The sequence below is a fragment of the Camelus bactrianus genome, chromosome 8 (genome assembly GCF_048773025.1).
Source record: "Camelus bactrianus isolate YW-2024 breed Bactrian camel chromosome 8, ASM4877302v1, whole genome shotgun sequence".
NCBI lineage: Eukaryota > Metazoa > Chordata > Mammalia > Artiodactyla > Camelidae > Camelus > Camelus bactrianus.
Genome location: NC_133546.1, coordinates 74,313,763 through 74,326,088, shown reverse-complemented (window position 1 = coordinate 74,326,088; position 12,326 = coordinate 74,313,763). Strand labels below are relative to the sequence as shown.

General features: G+C 38.9%; 1 non-coding gene across 1 annotated transcript; it reads right to left on the bottom strand.

Annotated features, from left to right (window-relative positions):
- Window positions 1-11,885: 11,885 nt before the first annotated feature.
- On the bottom strand, window positions 11,886-11,958 carry TRNAL-AAG (transfer RNA leucine (anticodon AAG)). The gene has a single exon. It is a non-coding gene; the product is annotated as a tRNA-Leu (tRNA).
- Window positions 11,959-12,326: the final 368 nt, after the last annotated feature.

The following is a 12,326-nucleotide window of genomic DNA, read 5'->3' as shown; positions in this document are numbered from 1 at the left end:
GAGTCTTTAGGCAGCCATCCTGTGCCACCTCGCAAGACTCTTGAGCTTCAGAGAAAGCTAGTTGACTCTGGGGATACATATGAAGCTCCCATTTGAACTTCTCTTGTTTGTAGAGCTAGACAAAACTGTCATCAGGGAATCCTTGGCATTTTGACAGCCTCGTCCTCAGTTCTACAAGGAAGGAGCTATTCTCTCCAAAAAAAAAAAAAAAAAAGAGACTGATCTTTCTTGCTTTTTATCAGCTTCCAAAAAGGCTAAAGTACAGGTTTGAATTTTGAGTCTTTGGGGGCTTGTAAGTTATGAGTGAATTGTGAGAGCTCCCCACAGCACCTCTGCTGGGTAGTTGAGCACATTGCACAGTTCCCTCGGCTGCCACTTCATATGAGTGGGGCAAGATGATAGAACCTACAAAGGCAGTTCAATTTCTAATCTTTATACTATCCGATGTAATGCTTCATAAAGGTGACACTGTTACCAGCCCACGCAATAAGACATGTCATTGTCTTGCTAGACAAATGTCAGCGTGGTAGATTAACAGCTCTGGATATGTTCTTATTATTTATTATTTAACCTGGAGTGCACCCCACTAGTATTGGTATTTAATAAGACACATTCTTTGTGCTTTAAGAAGCATCTATTATATTATTTAAAAGTCATACACATGTATTGGAAAGTTTGGAGGCAAGGACAGGGTGGGGGAGATTTAGGGAGAAGCTTGCCTTATTTGGAGGTGACCATTCAGAAATTACCAACTTAATTTCGCTTAATGAATTAACTTACATTTCCTTTTAGCCCCACTTGTTCAGGCCTCTTTCTGACTACATTTCCCACCCCCCAAAATGTATGTTTCTTCCCATGGCCTTCAGACAATATCTAGAATGGCCTGGAAGACCATATCTGCCTTGTTCTCTGTTAAAGTCCCAATACTTTATATGGCTCAGGACACAGTAATTATCTGTTAAATATAGCAAATGACATTTTTAGAAATTTATGTGAGTTGATAACATGCAGTGTGTTAGCAACACTGAAACCCAGAAGTTGCCAAAACATGACCAATACCCTTGGGATTTATTTATTTATTTATTTATTTATTTATTTATTTATTTATTTATTTATTTAGGCAGGGGGGAGGTAATTAAGTTTATTTGTTTATTTATTTGTTTTTTTTCAACGGAGGTATCGGGGATTGAACCCAGGACCTCGTGCATGCTAAGTATGTGCTCTACCCTCCCCCCTTACACGCTTGGGAATTACTTGACCACACTCTTTTCCTATGGCATATATAATTTCACTTAACATATTTTCTTCTATATTTGGAGATTAAGAAAGCATCTCTGTGATTTAATTGCGGTGTATCTAGCAAATATTCTTAAACCATAAACCCTAATCTATTGTTTTAGTTTATTTCTTTTGAATTGAAAGACTTTATTCAAGAATCCCCTATCAAAATGCAAATAAAGTGGACTATTAATAATCCCCATGGCTGAGATTAGCTCCCAAGGGAACATGAGATAGGGTTGCAGGGGTGTCCCCTACACTCTTTGCCTCCAGTTTGCTCACAGTGCCCCCACGGTAACGCTTCCACATAGGTTCCAAAACACTTGAAAACGTGCAGCTTTGTGGGGAAAGACTCCACATTAATCAATATTCAAGATTGCAGAACTTGCAAAATAGCAACTTTGGCATTATTTTTTTCTTTTTTGAATCCACAGCTGTTTTTTAGGGGGAATAACAACCATGGATCAAGGGGAGAAGGATTTAGCTCTTATTTCAAATTGAAATAATGATCCCCAGTGTTTGGAAAAATTATAGGCAGCAGTATCAGTGCTGATTGGAGCTCGTGTTATTAGTTCTTCTTTATATTGAACGTCCTTGAATATTTTATTCCAGTAGTGAGGATAGGTTTTGATAGATGGGGTGAAAAATTGGTTTTGCCTCTGAAAAATGTGTTTACTCTTTGTGCACTCAAATTTCTCATGGTGGCATTGAGAATTTGGAGAAAGTTGGGAGCAGACAAGTTGTGTCTTCGGTTATGCAGGACAGAAGGCAGCACATGTGAACAGCAGAGCTTCCTGTTTGCTTACAGAAGCCCAGTAGCTACTTAAAAAATAATTTAAAAAAATTTTTTAGTGGAGGGACTGGGGATTAAACCCAGGACTTGTGCATGTTAAGCATGCTCTCTACCACTGAGCTATTCCCTACCTGCCCCCACAGTTGCTTCTTTAATCCATACTCAGTTGTCTTCCTTGATCAGAAAAGTGCCATGAGTGTGAGAATCTCCTCCAGTCTACGGTGAATGCTCCACAAAGCCAAGCTATTTTAAATATGGACTGATGATTCAATGGAAGTTTTAAAAATGAAGATGAAACGTTCCACCAACAGGATGTAGAGGCATTGCAAAGAACCAAGTAGATGATGGTTTATAAAGAGCCGAGAAAAATTTTGATGACCTGGAAAATTTGATGACATGGGAAAAAAGGGGTGAGAAGATATACAAAATTAAAATTTTGAATCACCCTTTCTACATAAATTACTTTAGCTAATTAACGTTATGAAATCCGGGCTTGTTCTTGATGGGCTGGAATGACGTAAGACTCTTTTCACCTAGAGTGTTGTCACCGTTGCCATTCCGACTTTCTCCTTGTGATCAGCTTCCTTGACCACATTTCACACGCCCACACGTTCATCTTTCATCCAAGTGTAACAGATCCAAAACGTGCCACCCGCCTAAGAAGCAAAGAATGTCAACCGTGAGCTCATCCCCTTCTAAGGACAGATTTCTTAGCCCGTCTGAAAAAAATGATAGGTTTATGTTTGAAAAGATGTGGTGCTGTTTGGACAAGTCATCTAAAATAGTAAATCATATTTCAGGTCTGTTTATTAATATAAGATGAAGGATAAAGCAACACGGAAAAGAATAACATGAAATGTAAAATAAAACACTTGTTTTGCTAAGGATCGGGCCTTAACATAAAATCTCACTGTTCTCCTGGCTCTAATATAAAGGTTTTAGCTTTTATTTTATTTTACTTTTGAAATGTATGCATGCCTCACTACTCTCCAATCTGTCTTTGTCTATTTATATTCCCATATCATGGAACGAGAAGATGCCAAAGATACACAGAGGCCAAGTCCACCCCAACTTGATATTCTAAAGTACAGAGAGAAAAAATAACTCCCAAGGATGTGAAGACAAGAGGAGTTCTGGTTCTGGGACAGAAAGCAGTCTTCTGCCACTTTCCACCGCTTATTTCTTCTGGGCTTGCTTAAAATATATAGTAAATATATATTTTTTTTACAATGGCATAGCAAAGATTCAGAAATAAATGGATAGGCTGAGCTGAAGAGATTTTATGTCTACCTATCTCTTTTTCCATTTTGTGACCTTCCTTCAGGTTCAATTTATTTATTCAGTTTTATACCCAGAACTTAGCAAAGTGTTTGGCACATGAAAAGTGGTGCTCAGTATCGTCTGAGTGGATGAATGAATATAAAGCACGTAAGGATGAGAATTAGTAAGAAAGGCTGAGACTAGGAAGATGGCAGAGGACAGGCAGTGGGGCCAGAAGTGCTCCACCCTCTACAGACATACCTTTTCGCCCGGAGTTGCTATGAACAGGCAGGTTTGGGTCCCCTGCTTCTCCTCCTTCTACTGTTTATCTTCATAGAAAAATAAAGCACGTTTGCTTCACTCTTGTTTTTGCCAATTGTCTGCCGCCTGGAGATTCTGACTCCTGTGCCCAAAGAAAACACATTCTCCTGTTTTTGTTTTTGTGTTTTTCCCCCAGAAGGACTGTTCCTCTTAAAACTTCATCGTGATTGCCTTGATGCTGATCTGAATGTGGTAGGTTCTCATGTTGGTGACTTGGGAGAGATCACAAACACACACACACACACACACACACATTGAATTATTGAATAAATCTAGTTTTGCTCAAGTGTTCTCAGTGATCCATTTCCAGCTAAAGTCCTCCTCCTGGCTTTTTCCATATCCTGTACTGTTGTGCTAGCAATGGGTCACGTTTTTGGTTTTTCTGCATCGCTAGAGAACTTTATTGATGAGAGCGTCCCCTTAAATTCCTTGAGTTTAACCTTCTTTGCAAGTTATTTCCCTAAGAAAAGCCACAACATTTATTTGAATGTATTTCTGTTCACATTTCATGCTCTTTTATTTTTAAAAATAAAACTCGATTGTGGGATAATTGGCATACAACAAACCGCACATATTTAAGGTGTACAATTGGTTAAGTTTGGATGTATGCATTCACAGGTGAGGCCATCAACATCATCAAGAGAATTAACCTATCTGTCGCCCTCACATTGCTTTTTGATCATCAGACTCATTCTCTTCAGGTCCTGGACCACTTCTGAAAGAAGTGAGGTAAAGGAGTAAACTCAATTTTTTTAAGTTAGTCTCTATGTCCCATTCCATTCCTGGGTATAGTTATAACTTATAAGAGAAATTTTATTTTTACGCTTTAAGATAACTTTTTTTTAGCTTTTTTAAAAAAAAAAATTTAATGGAGGTACTGGGGATTGAACCCAGGACCTCATGCATGCTAAGCATGTGCTCTACCACTGAGCTATCCCCCTCCCCCTTAAGACAACTTTATTACTTCTTCTCTACAATGAGGATGAAGATTGCTTTTGTTTCTTCTAGCAGAGATAGCTAGTTGTCCCCCAATATCCACACTTTCACTTTTCCTTGATAAGAGCCACCCTGCGTTATAGCTGGACAGACACATGTCCTCTCAAGCAGCACCGCACCTCCCAGTTTCCCTCGTGGTTGGGTGTGACCAGGGTCTTTCCAGTGGGATGTAGGCAGAAGTAATGAACTCAGCTACCAGGTGTGCCTTGAGGGGAAGGCGTGTAAGGCACTCTCCTTCAGCCTCCTGACCGGTGAGATACATCTTAGCCTCGGAGAAAGATGCTGCAAGTTGAAGATGGCAAGACAAAAACAGAAGATACCATCTCAGTCTAGGACTTTCATAGCAAACACTTACGTGAAAGAAAAACGACTTTCTGTCTTCTTTAAGATACTGCTACTTGGGAGTTTGTTGTGGTTGTTAACTGTATCCAAACCCGTATTCTAATTAGTACACTTGTATTTTACAAATAGGGAAAACTTGGACACAGAGCGAAAAGTAAATAAAACTACTTTGAGCCGTCTTATTACAATAACTGTTTGTTTCTTCTAAAATAAACTCAAGGATAAAGTGTACGTTTTGAAATCATTTCCATCGAGCGTCTGAGACTCTCAGACATTTATTTAGGAAAACGTTCTTGCAAGATTGGCAACCTGAAATGCTTGGTAGCAGCTGCTTTGCAGACTTGAATGTAGTTCCGTAAAGTCTGTTCTCAAGAATTGTCCTTTGGACAAATACTTGGCTAGATACAGTAGCCTCATTTACAGAACATTAATATTCTTCTTATTTCTCCAAGTCATTGCTGTTTTACCTTCATTGTAGTGGCAGTTAGAAACTCTTCTAGAATGGTAACAAGAAGTGATTTGATATCATTAAGGAAAACGGTCCCAGCATGATGCTTCTTTAGTGCTCTGCCAGGAAGGACTGAGCGTTAAATATGTTACCCTGTTATAATTTTTATATGCAGAAAGTCTAATTTGACATTATCTTCGAGCTACAGCTGCCCTGGTTTTCCTTGCTACCTTCACAACTCTCAACATTTTGATCTCCTTTATTAAAACGGTAGATGTTATGTAACGAAGGTAGTTCTGAAAGGCGGTAGCATTAACAGACGTTTACTGCTGCCGAATTGAAATATCTGGCTCAGCAGATGAACAGGTTGCCTAGCAACTGATACTGCAAGCTCCGGCGGCGGCTCCTGCCCACTGAGATTGACAAGGGAGCCATCACAGGCTGCCTGTACCTTCCTATTTAGCAATTCTGACAGTGAGACCAGAGCCCCCAAAGGAGGAAGGGGGTGATTAAATATTAACATTTAAAGAGAGAAATATACTTACATCATATGTATACAAAATATACTGTATATAAGATAGTCAGAAACTTTTCATAGACAAATCCCTGTATTAGTTGGGAAAGAGTGTGAGAGAGCAAACCTATAGAATGGAGGAAGTAAAAAAAAAATGGAATTTGAAAAAGCAAAAGATAGAAAAGGGACCTACTGCGGACTTTGGCTTTCTGTCTTATACTAAAGTGCTATTTATTTTGGCTGAGAGGCTTGTCTGATGCATGCATGACTGGACATGTCCAAGAAAATTTCTCTTAGACTGTAGCAACCATGAAAATGACTTTTGAATATCTGAACATGTGGAGCTACATATTTCTGAGCACTGTTTTATATGCAATCATACTTACTAGGTGTTGTGCGCCAGTTATCCAGGGGTACCAGCAGTCCGATTTTTTACCCACTGGCAATGAGATTTTGTTTTTTGTTATGATCCAAATAATTAACTCCTGTAAAATGTTCCTTTTCTATACTTTTTCACTGAGAACATTTATTTTCTGCAGTTTCTGAAATATGTAAACATGATGCACCATTCAAAACGTATAGCTTTGCAATAAATTCAGGGTTTACTGAGTGAATTTACGGCAGTCCTTTTGTAAGATGTTCGAGCAAGGAATTGAAACCTCTTTGGTTTTAGGGAAAAAGAAAGAATTCATTTTAAGAATCCCCTTTTTGGAGGTAAATCATGAATTATAACTCCTGTCACATTTCAAGTAAAATTAAATTCGTGTTTGGCTATATGTTTCATCTAGGAATTAATATTTTTATCCTCATGGATGTAAAACACATGGCCCAGCTAGAATATTTTAAAAATACATATACCTTCTGACCTAGTAGGAATTTATCTTAGGATATGCTCCTGATACGTGAAAACATGTAGGTTCAAGGACTCTCAATAAAGCGTTAAGTATAAGAACAAAAACCTGATAACTTCATTGTCCATTAATGGGAAACTGGTGACTTAAGTTATTGTATAGCCACAAAATTGAGTACCAAGGATCCATTATACAAACACACACACACACACATATATATATGCACATACTAAGGATGTATATTTTTGCAGGAAATGTATTCAAAATATATTGTTAAGGCAAAATTTGAAGATCACAGTATAAAAAACAACACAGAATACATACATGTTTATATGCGATACAAGTCTTTACAGCAGTTACTCTTGGAGAAATGTTTAGGGGACACTGGGAGGTGAGTAGGGAGGGCTATTTTGCTGTTTATTGTAAACGCTTTAGCCTTTTGAAAAAGCTTCCCTGACATGTATTACTTTATGATGAAAAATGCTAAAATGCAGACTGCTTAGCACCAATACTATGAAATATGTTGTTTCGTTTCTGCCTTGTGCAGACATATGCAGACTGAAAACATTTTTTTTCTGTATCATTTCAGCACAGCATCTTTAAAATCTTCTTGTCTGCAATAATCCTGTTAGGGAAAAGATCACAGAGTGTCTCTAGGTCTTCCTTGAGTCTTATGTGTGTTTCTAGGGTTTTAAGTAAATTAATTCATGAACTTTCTGAATTACAGGCAATTATCTTTCAAAAAGTCTTGAGAAGAGTTAGGGGATTAAGAAGGAACAAATGTAATACTGATCTCTTTTTCTTTGGAGCCCCAAAGCCAATAATATAATTATCTTCTATTAAGTGTATTTCATCCCCTGGTAAAATAATGAAGTAAGTAGAAATGAAGGGGCGCTGTAGCCTTGATTATCTCTTATGCAAAGAGTGATTATGCCAAGGTCTGCAGAGTCAATATTCTAACTGGGAGGAAACCGTGCACCCGCCTTGGATGGTGTCTCCCATCTGACTGTTCCTATGGAAATAGAGCTCACATATTTAGTAGGGAGAAGCCATGACTGATTTAGATGCTGGAAATTTGATGGTTTATGAGAATAGACTGATTTTTTGATGCTTTCCAAACCCTGGTCTAAAATGAGATGGTTCAAATGCGATTAGTTTGGGGTTTTTATGACAGCAAGACAAGGTTTTCTGAAAGGAAAGTTAAAATGCAGGGGCCCCTAAAGTGGACCTGGGAGCCAATCTATGGAACAGATGAGGACAAACAGTGAGCTGTTGAAGAATTCACATGTTAATGGTGCCACCCAAGGAGGTCACCTTTGAGGAATGGATTGCCTTCAGCCTCCCTGCTTCCTCTGCTTTTTTTTTTTTTTTTTTTTGATGGTGGTTGTTGTTTTATCTGAAGTATAATCAGTTTACAATGCTGTGTTAATTTCTGGTGTACAACATAGTGATTCAGTTTTATATATATATATATATATATATATTCCTTTTCCTATTCTTTTTTCATTATAGGCTATTACAAGGTATTGGGTATAGTTCCCTGTGCTCTACAGTAGGACCTTGCTGTTTATCAATGTTGCCTCCTTGTTTCCTCTCCAAATGATCTGTTTCATTTGATTTTGTTGCCTCAGCCATCCCGGACTGGGTATCTCCAGGTACCCTCACCCTAACTAAGCAATCCCTCTTGCCACGGGTGCTGACACACAGTAGCCCTGAGCGGTTCAAGCCAGGAAGCTTATTAAGTTCAGAGCTGGACTCAAAGGAGCCCCGCCTCATCCCTTCTCTCCTCCCTCCCCATGTGGCTGAGCCATGCCGTTCATCCTAATAACACCGTCAGGGGATGAAAGAAGATGTTATGTTTGTACATGGTTTGTTTCATTTCTGTGTTTAATATTAAGAAGCTGAACTTTCAATGAGCAGTTGTCTAAGGCTCTTTGACCTACACTTGACCAAATCACGGAGGCTGAGTTCTACCACCTCCTCTGTGGGTTGTGGCCTTCACCTCAATCTTCCCAGAAAACACAGATTTTGAAGCCAGACAGATTTGGGCTAAAGCCTTGCCTGGTGGCTGCTCTGTTAACCTCCGAGTTTCCTCAGATTCCACATCATTAATAGAGGATGTTAATAATACATTACTAACACGTCGAGTGTTATCTTATTTAATTAAATAAGACTGCTTTGGGAATTAAGTAATACTCGATGTGTGTCTTCACACAGTGATTGGTAGACACTGGGCAACTGCGTTTTCTCTTTCTCGCCTGAGAAAAAAATATATACTTTTTTTTTCCAAAAGGAAGAAAAAAAAAAAACAAGCAAAAGTACTGTGTATCAATCTAGCTATTTTGGAAGGATTCATGTTGGTTAGTCGCAATGTTTATTCTTGCCAATGAGGCTGGTTCCCTGTTACCAGCTCCCTAAACACACAACTCAGGCTCCCACTTCTGTGCACTTCTTGGTTTCTTCTCCAGTCCAGGCGGCTTTCTGACCTCACTCTTCTTGTAACACGGAAGAACAAACCTGACTCCATATTAGATCTGTTCTTTTGGCCCTAACCCTGGGCTCTGTTTGCTGGGCTCAGTCATGCTGGTTCGGCACCTTTTGTAGAAGAATGTTGCCTAGAGCCTGAAATAGACCAGACAGCCCTTTCTCAAGGCTCTGACCTTTAAGGGCATAACACGTTCCCATTCAAATAAAGATAAAAAGTTGCAGAACAGAGAATAACATGTGTTTATTGGAGGTTTACAGGGACACCATGACCTGACCTATATTGACAGCTGCAGGAACGAAGGATTCTGACACCAAGAAGTTTGCAACAAGCAACCACACCCCTCCCCCTTTGTTGTATAAAAGGAGCCTGAATTCTGGCTTGGGGGAGATGGTTCTCTAGGACATTAGTCCCGCATCTTCTTGTTCTGCTGGGTTTCCGAATAAAGTTGTTATTCCTTGCCCCAAGAACTCATCTCCTGATTTATTTGGTCAGTCTGTTGTGCAGTGAGCAAAACGAGTTTGGACTCAGTAACACTCTGAACGCAAGCCACCCCCTTCCCTTCTGTGCTCTTGTTCTTATCACTTTCTTCCCAGAAGGGCTCCCTCCTTATCAACCCATCAAATTCATTTGTTCTGAAAGGCCCAGCTCAGTCCCCCTCTTCCATGAGGCCTCCTTGAGAACCACCACTCGCATCACGGCTCCATGTCCTGTACTCCCAGAGAGGAAGGGGCGGCACTGAACTCGCCCCATCACAGCCCTGCTACAGGGCTTGCCTGACACACCTCCTGACTTCAGCCCCATAGAAACCACTGTGCCCAGAGACCACAGGGCCCCTGCCTCACGATCCTGTGTCTTTGCCCCCTTCATTCAGTCCCCTTGAAATCCCCCTTCTTTTTAAGATTTCAGTGACAGCGTCTCTGTGAGCACTTTCGCATTCTCCTGAGCCAAGTCCTCTCCTGTGCTCTCACAGTTCATTTCTCTGTAGCGCTCATGCCACTTCATGTGACACCTCCTCCAAATATCCTTTAATTCTGGTCCTACAAGGTAAGCTGATAAGCACTTATCAATTGATTTTGAAATATTTCTAGTCCTGTGATTTGCCTGTATATTCTATCATTGGCATTGATCATTTTGATTATATTCTTTGTGCATTTTTTGATATGTTTTACACCAGACCATAGTGGAATTTTGCAGTACAAATGGATTTTAATGTTTCTCTTTGTAATGGAATTTTTTAGCCTTATGTTTAAATATATAATTGTCCCCATGTTTAAAAAAAAAATAGGGGGATGGTCTCCTTCTTTTTATCCCTGGGGCTTGGAACTTAACATATGCTGCCTATGAATGGAATACATGGATTTGTCTGTCAGGATTCTTTAATTTTGTTATGTGTTCAACCCATCTATGTGGAAGACCCTTGAGTCTAGACTTTCATAGCCATCATAGCACCGACCATGTGATGCCCATAAGAGGTGTTCAGTATACACTTGTTGTTGTGCTAACAATTGCAGCTGTCCAACCAGTTGCCACCGTCCAGCTCTGGGAGTGCATAGAAGATAATTAACAATTACCTGTTACTCTCCACTCCAGGTGCACAGGACAGGAAACTCTAGAGGGCAATTTGTGTCTTTGATTACACTGCCCCTCTATGCCTGGGTCCACAACATCGAGGCCTGACTTCTTCAGTTTGTCTGAACTCACATTTCTGCTTTCACTTGTTGATATAAAAAAATTTAAAATCAAAAGTGTAGAATTAATTCAGTCATAAAAAGGAATGAAATAATGCCATTTGCAGCAACATGGATGGACCTAGAGATTATCATACTTAGTGAAGTTAAGTCAGAGAAAGACAAATATCACATGATGTCACTTATATGTGGAATCTAAAAAAAACACACAAATGAACTTATTTACAAAACAGAAACAGACTCACAGACATAGAAAACAAGCATATGGTTACCAGGGGGGATAGGGGTGTAGAGGGATAAATTGAGACATTCATTGGGCTTTGCAGCTTCCACTACTGTATATAAAATAGATAAACAAGAAGGTCCTACAGTATAGCACAGGGTACTATATTAAATAATAGCCTATAATGGAAAATAATATGAAAAAAACTGTAATTGTTTTCATTACATCAAGTGAAAAGATGCATCTTCATTTTAATCTTTGGTCCTAATTTTGCAGACAATAGCAATGCAAAATAAACTTCATCCTTTCCTACGTGGTTGGTTCTTTTGAAACAGCTGAAGACAGCACTTATATTTCTTATGAGTTTTATTTTGTCCAGGCTAACTATCTTCAGAGCTTCACACTTTCAGTCAAACACCCAAGTTCCAGGACATGTATGTTCTTTTTTTTTTTAAGGTGATATCAGAAGTTTATTTTTTAAAACATAATTAATATGAATTCAGCTTTGTGTCAAATATCTAGCAGAGAGAGGGATAATTAAGTTTGTGCAAAACATTAAAATGAAGACATGAGCTAATTTTTTAAAACTGCATATTCACTTGTTTCATTTTTAAAGTGTATTTATTTTTATTTAAATTTGGGGGGATAGGTAAAACTTTCCTTATTTACTTACTTGTTTTTAATGGAGGTACTGGGGATTGAACCCAGGACCTCATGCATCTTAAGTGTGCACTCTACCACTGAGCTATACCCTCCCCCCTAAGCTAATATTTTGTGATCTAATTTTTTAAACATTTTTTATTGAGTTATAGTCATTTTACAATGTTGCGTCAAATTCCAGTGTAGAGCACAATTTTTCAGTTATTCGTGAACATATATATATTCATTGTCACATTTTTTTTTCCACTGTGAGCTACCACAAGATCTTGTATATATTTCCCTATGCTATGCAGTATAATCTTGTTTATCTAGTCTATATATGCCTGTCAGTATCTACAAATTTTGAACTCCCATTCAGGACATGTATGTTCTTGTCTTCCTCTGAGTGCTTTCTGGTTCGTCCATGTCCTTTCTAAAATGTAGTTCCCAAATTAAACTCAACATCCACATTTGAGTTGGTTCCT